The 7,231-nt window shown below is 53.5% G+C and overlaps 1 long non-coding RNA gene across 1 annotated transcript; it reads right to left on the bottom strand.

Annotated features, from left to right (window-relative positions):
• Window positions 1-1,264: 1,264 nt before the first annotated feature.
• LOC102153479 lies at window positions 1,265-5,542 on the bottom strand. The gene is made up of 3 exons (XR_005365162.1): window positions 5,460-5,542; window positions 3,504-3,562; window positions 1,265-3,384 (listed from the first exon to the last, which is right to left on the bottom strand). It is a non-coding gene; the product is annotated as an uncharacterized LOC102153479 (long non-coding RNA).
• Window positions 5,543-7,231: the final 1,689 nt, after the last annotated feature.

The raw sequence follows: 7,231 nt of genomic DNA, 5'->3' as shown, positions 1-7,231 counted from the left end.
AAGCACAAGGAGCAGCTGCAGGGGGTCTGCACTAAGACTCCCAGCTCTCCCCACTAGGTACAAGGGCGGCAAGGGTTGGGGGCGCCTCTGAGCTTCATATGCGCTCCTCTCCCCCTGGCACTTGCAAAACACACGGAAGTTCAGGTGGGGACAGAGCACACGGTCCTGGGGGAGTTTTTTGACTCTGTGGCCCACACTCACATAGAGAGAAACCAGTCCCTCCCAGGATCCTTAGGGCTTTTGCCAGCCTAGGGCCAGGATGAACTCTGGGGCTGGGACCCAAAGGGACTTGGGGCCCAGGGCCACTCTGCCCTGCTTCTTCCAAAAAGCCCCCCTCTGCCAACACAACTGGTTGACCAGACATGGGCTCAAAGAGGCTGGGGTGGGTGCGGGGTGTCCCCTCCCAAGAGGTCAGGGCACTTAGAAACTCCCTGCCAGGGGGTACCTGGGGGGCTCAGTCAGTTAAGCAGCCGACTCTTGATTTTGGCTCAGGTTGTGATCTCTGGGTCCTGGGATCGAGCCCCGAGTCAGACTCCATGCTTAGTGGGGAGTCAGCCTGAGGATTCTCTCTCTCTCTCTCTCAATTCCTCTGCCCCTTCCCCTGCCTCTCTCTAAAAGGAAGGAAGGAAGGAAGGAAGGAAGGAAGGAAGGAAGGAAGGAAGGAAGGAAGGAAGGAAGGAAGGGAGGGAGGGAGGAAAGAGAGAGAGAGACAGAAAGAAAGAAGAAAGAAAGAAAGAAAGAAAGAAAGAAAGAAAGAAAGAAAGAAAGAAAGAAAGAAAGAAAGAAAGAAAGAAAGAAAGAAAGAAAGAAAGAAAGAAAGAAAGAAAGAAAGAAAGAAAGAAAGAAAGAAAGAAAGAAAGAAAGGCAGTCCCTGCAGGCCCCCATGCAGCCTGCAGGCTCCAAACATCTACCTCTTTTCAACTAGCGAGCTGGGGGGTGAGCCCAGGCCTGGAGAAGGCAGGTGAGCCCAAAGGGGATGGCTGGTGTAGGGCGGGTAAGGGACTTACAGGTGCTGCCCCTTTGTCCACTCCAGCTGACCCCTGGGGTGCCCCTCCCGTGTTTCTAACCCCCCTTCCCACCGCCTTCCTCAGGAACTCACCAAGACTGCACCTCCCTCTGAACTTCAGAAACCCCTCTTCCCCACAGCCCGCCCCCCACCTCCCCATGTGAATGCTCAGGGCTGCAGCTCCTTCCTCCCCACACGTCTCCTGCCCCCTGCCTCCTCTTCCCCAGGCACCTGAGAGCTCACATTGATCCCCATCACTCTTCTCCTGCAGGAAACAAACCCACCCCCACTCTGCAACGAAAGCTCCAGGAAAGAACTTCGAGGAAATGTGGTGCAATCCCCAGCAACACCAAAGAAACAAATTTTAGGATTCTAAGAAAGAGATTTTCATTTTTCCACTTCCCACTGCTGGTCTGTGCTTATCAGAAGAGCTGTTGGGTTGGCTTTTTTTTTACTCTATGTTGTCCTAGTGATTTTCCAGAATGGATGTTCACACCCCTCTGTGTGTACAAGCTGAAACACTGTCCGAGTAATAACATCTCCCGTCGATAGCATGCCTGAGCATTGGTGGGCTTCTTTGGCATTCAGAATCTTAGCTGACCTGCGCCTGACACGGTCCGGTGGTTTTATTACTCCCAGTGACAGATGAGGGCATGGAGGCCCAGGGTCGGTACCGTCCTTAGAGCCTTGGGGCCAAGAGGGCCCCTGCTCACGGGGCCTGCGCTTCTTACTGCTCCCTTCTGCATTTTTCTAAGTCACCCACCAGGGCTGGAACCGACCTCGCCAGCAGGGAAGGGGTGGAGGAGCGTCCTGGCATCTGGCTGGGGTACCTCAGTCCTGGACAGCGTCCTGTGTGGGGCCTGGCCTCTGTTTCCCCCCTCTGGGTGCTATCCAACCTTCTAGCTGGCACGTGGGGTTGACCAGCTGCCCCAAGGAGTTCCAGGCCTGAGTCTATGGGATCATTCTGGGGCTTCATGGCCAGCTTAGTATTTCTCTTGCAGGCGGATGTGTTGGTTTTGGGGTGACTCCCATTCATGTCGGACACTAAACTAGTGGAGGACTCCAGGCTACTGATGGTCCACTGCCAGCCCTTGGGCTTGAGCTGTGTGGGGACCACACGTTGGCTTTCGCCTGAGCACATTCCGACTGGTGCCATCTCTGGTCTACAGCATCACCTGTCAGAGGGTCCTGCCCAGGGCCACCCCACCTCCTCCAAGGGCTTTCCAGATGGTTCATTGTCCCACACACCCATGGTCCTTCCAATGCCCCTGATCAATACTCTGAACCCGTGCTCTTCCAGGTGAGTCGTAGACCATGCTGCCGAGGGACAGCCCCTCCTTGTGTGAAAGGGACCCCTCTTCTTGTTCTACCCACGGCTCCTCGGCCATCGTCCCTGTCGGTGGCAGTGTGCGGGAGGCAGAGGTGCGGTCAGCGGTGAAAGAGATGGAGCCCAAATCCTTCAGGAGACACCGACAGAGACGAGATGGCTCTCTGTCCGCGTTGTGAAGTTCAGAATGGCAAAATCAACACGAGCAGAAAACAAGCTGTCATTCATCGTTTTGTGCCTCCTCTGGCAGATGTCCACATGAGTATCATTCACAGAGCAGAGTGACAACCTCTGAGAGAGTCCTGGAGCCAGGACCACTGGGGAGGGGAGTCAGGTGGGTGACGCACCATCACGGGTCCTCATGGGACCGGTCCTGGGCAACTGCAGAGGAGAAAGGTCTCAGTGCAGACAGACTCCGAGGATCCACGGCCTTGCGGGTGAGAACAGTGTCACTGCCTTTTTCTTGCTGTCGGAGGCATGAAACTTCCCAGGATCGGTGCATTTGACAAGGAACACGGAGGGCTGGTTCCTGGATCTGAACAGGAAGCGAGGGCCCCCAGAATCTTCATGCACAACCGGCTGGCAGATACGTTAGCAACTCTTCTCTACCATTATTCTAAATCTAAACCACTGTACCTCTCATAGGCCCACGGATCTGCAACGTGTCTTTTAATGACATTGTTTCTATTGGCGGCCGGGCTGCCCCTGTACTCTGCTGGGACTGAAGCCCCATCCCAGTGCCCCGGGGGGGTTCTAGTTGCAAATACTCTGCTCCTTAAGACACTGGATTTGAAATGTATCCTCCCCACCAGAGAAGCAGGACTTGCCTTTATCTGATGACATGTTGTCATCCAACAGTGATTCTGTTCCTGCTGTGGGATATCCAACCGTGAGATGCAGGGTCACCACTCTGAACTCAGTGGTTGGGGTGGAGGCTGCAGGTGCATGTGAGTGGGATGGGGGGCCCAGCAGCCCGGACCTGAGCAGGAAGAGACGTGTCCAGTGTGCAGCCTGGAGATCCGGGGGGGCTTCTGGCAGCAGGTGGCTTGAACTGCATTCAGAGGATGAGGGGGGTGGAGTGAGATACAGGCATGGGAGAGGTGAACGAGGGGGAAACTGAACAGTGACCCCAATGACCTCCACGTCCCAGGCCCAGAATCTGATTGTGACCTTATATGGCAGAGGCCTCCTGCAGATGACCCAGGTGGGCCCCAAGTCATCATGAGGATCTGTATAAGAGGGAAGCAGAGATGGGAGCAGTTAGGTGGAGGAAGGGGCCCCAAGCCAAGGAGGACAGGCCGCCACTAGAAGCTGAAAAAGCCAGGAAACTGATTCTCCCCTGGAGTCCCCAGGAGGAACCAGCCTTGTCAACCCTTGGCTCAATCCATTGAAACCAATTTCAGGTTTGTGGCCTCCAGAAAAGGAAGACAATACATTTGTGTTGTTTCAATTTTTTTAAAGGATGTTATTTATTTATTTGAGATGGAGAGAGCATGTGAGCCGGGGGTAGGAGGAGGAGGGGTAGAGGAAGGAGGAGAAGCAGACTCCCCACTGAGCAGGGAGCCCAATGTGGGGCTCCATCCCAGGACCCCAGGATCATGACCTGAGCCCAAGGCAGATGCTCAACCGACTGGGCCACCCAGGTGCCCCTGTGTTGTTTTTAAATTTTTGATAATTCATTACAGTAGCCACAGGAGACCAACTCACAAGAGAACCCAGATCTGGGGTGAGGACTGGACCCAGCTGTGTGGGCTCTCTCTTGCTTCCAGGGTCTTTTGGGCAGCCCCACCCCCTCCATCCCCAACCTCTGCCTTCACAAAGTGAAGGTCCCTTCCATCTCCACATGGCCCTCTCTGGACTTGGACCACCCTCTAGGGCTTTCTCCAGGGGAGCTCCCCTGGCTGCCCTCTGTATTACAAATGTGGGAACTCTTTCCCAGTTTGGGCTCCGGTTTTCTTGTCCTCTGACTGCTCAGTCCCTGTTACAAAGCTCTCTACCTCTGCTTGCTCCTTCCACCACTGACCTCATTGTCACCTCAAGGGCCCTTCTGCCTCCTGAGTAGGTCTGACTCCGTCAAAGCTCACTGTGCAACTGCCCGGACTTAGCCAAGTCTGCCCAAGACTGCCCAGCCCGACCCTGGGGAGAGAGCTCAGCTCAGCTACACAGTGTGAGGGGATCGTCCACACGGGACCATGCTCCCCTCGGACACCACCTCCAAGTCCAGGGGTTCCCCAAACCATTCTCGGTTTTGATCATTCATTAAGAAGAACGCCCTGGAAGCCGTTACGCTCATGGTAGTGGTCTCCTACGGGGAAAGGATGTAAGATGGAAACCAGTCAAGGGAAGGGACTTGTGGGGCAGTCCAGAAGAGTTCCAAACCCGAAGCTTCCATTGTATTCCCAGCATCTTACCTTCCTGGCGTCTGGGTGACAATAAGCACAGAGTATTGCCAATCTGGAAGCTCAACTGAGTTTGGGTATCAGGACTTCCTGCTGGGGCTTCGTTCCACAGCCAATACTCATGATTGAACTCAGTCTCCAGCAGCCCCCACCTGCAGGTTGGACTGATGCCTCTTGGTCCCAGGGGCTCACCGTGAGCCACCTCTTGAACCTCATAAACTGCTGGGGGTGGGGGCTCTGGGGGAAAACCCCCAAGAATAATAAAGACACTCCTGTCATTCTCAGGAAACTCCTAGGGTTTAGGGATAATCTCCCAGAAGCTGGGGACAAAAGCCAGAACTCTCTTTGGGGAAGGCCAAATGTTTTACTACACAATGACCTTGGGCCACTCAACCTCTCCAGATGGGGCTTCCTCATCTATCAAAACCACAGATCAGATCCAATCAACAGGATGGTTCTTCCAGTTCTGGAATGCCACCATCCTGTGGGCCTTTGGTCCCGATGCTCTTTATTCAATCACAATGGATCCCTCAGAGCTGTCCCTTTATCAGTGTGATGGAGTTATTCCCCTGAAGTGAGCTCCACCTCCAGTTCCTGCCCACCCCCCACCCCCACAATCTGCTTGGAGCTGGGGGCAGTTAGGGACTCAGATACCTCACTGCCTGCCTCCTTTGCCAGATAACTTACCACCATGCTAACAACTGAGAGAGACCCTCTATTGTCATACCTCTTGTTCTGGAGAGCTGCTTGATTAGCTCTTCCTTTGTTCCTGATGTTACTCCATTTCATTCATAACAACAAACTTTCTCTTTAAAAAAAAAAAAAAAGATTTTGATGAGACAGATGGATTTTAAACATTTTAATCAATATATACTTGAGCTATTCCTTAGTTATTCCCTGTCCATTATCCACTCAAAAGCAACTCAATCACATTATACTCTAATACTTTATTCGGTTAAAGACCATAACAAATTTGTGCTCTGGCCATGCATCTGTTCTCACCACTGCTTTGCATAAACTTGTATGTCCTGACGTGCAGTTTCCTACAGATTACCCCAGTTAGACCCAGGAGCAATCCGGGAACCTGTTACGTGGAAGGGCCAGCTTCTAAGAAGGTCCGTGGCCACTCGGATCCTAATAAAAAATGTCTGATGTCTCTCAGTTAAAGATACCCCGCAAGAACGAAAGCCTGTGTATGCATTCACTCACTCAAAAGCTTTATTTGAGAGTTGACCGTGTGATGGGTAATGAGCTAGAGGATTTCTAAAGTTGTCTCCCGGTTACTAGTTGTTGTGTCCGTTCAATGGTTTTTGAAAAGTCACTTGCTCAAAACAGGCTGCAGGGCCATCTTCTCAAACTTCAGTGGGAAGCCCAGGGGGATCCTGTGAAAATGCAGGCTCCTTACAGCGGGTCTGGGGATGAGCCAGGCTGTCTAAACAGCTCCCTGCATTGGAGTCCCCACCAGGCTAGTCTGCCGGGGTGCTGGCGCTGCCGTCACGGAGCACCACGGACTGGGCGGCCTACAACAGAAATATATCCTCACATAGTCTGGAGACCAGAAGTCCAAAATCTTAATGTGGGCAGGGTGGCGCTCCCTCTGAAGGCTCCGGGCGGTGGTGGTGGGGGGTGTCCTTCCTGTCTCTTCCCACCTCTGGTGGCTGCCAGCGCTCCTGAGCTTGTGGCTACATCACTCCAGTCTCTACCTTTGCCACCGCATCTCCTTCCCCTCTTCATTCCCTCCTCTGCCCCCATGTCTCTCCTCTGTGTCCCTTCTAAGGGCTCTCTGTCATTGGATCCAGGGCCCACTCCGCTAATCTCACCTCGAGATCATTAACTCAGTTACTTCGGCAAAGACTTCTTCCAAATAAGGTCACATGCACCGCTTCTGGGAGTCAGTCTGTGGGCATATCTTTTTTGGGAGGCCACCATTCAACCCCTTGCAGGTGGCCGAGCTGCTGCGGAGGTAAGGGACACAGGTAAAGCAAAGCCCTCACTGGGTGTCAGTTGCAGGGCAGTGGGGAGGGGGGACCCAGTCCAAGGCAACCTGGAATAGAGATCCAAAGGTGATGGGAGAGGAGCTCTGGGGCTCACCACCGGGACCTTACCTGCTCTCCAAAGTATCCTGGTTCAGTTAGCAACCGTGGGCAAGCAGGCTAAGCGGCCAGCTCCCACTGGGTGGAGGAAGCGGGTCTGCATCTGCTCTGAGTCAAAGAGGGATGAGGCCCTTGGCATGGAGTGAGGATAAGACAAGCAAATTGAAGTGAACCAGGAGGGGGTGATGGGCAGGGGGAAGGGGAGTGGGAGGTCCCAGCTTCTGGTGATGCAATGAGTAGGTCACAGAAAGAAAAGACACACGGGAACAGCCAATGGTATTGTGATAGGGATGTGCGGTGATGGATGGGAGCTGCACCTGTGGGGAGCGCGGCATAATGTGTAGATGTGCCCAGTGTCATACACCTGAAACTAGTGTAACGTTGTATGTCAGTTGTACTCAAATAA

This window comes from Canis lupus, chromosome 10 (assembly GCF_011100685.1).
Source record: "Canis lupus familiaris isolate Mischka breed German Shepherd chromosome 10, alternate assembly UU_Cfam_GSD_1.0, whole genome shotgun sequence".
In the NCBI taxonomy this organism is placed as follows: domain Eukaryota; kingdom Metazoa; phylum Chordata; class Mammalia; order Carnivora; family Canidae; genus Canis; species Canis lupus.
Note: the sequence above shows the minus strand (reverse complement) of the source record. Positions and strands in the feature narration are given on the sequence as shown.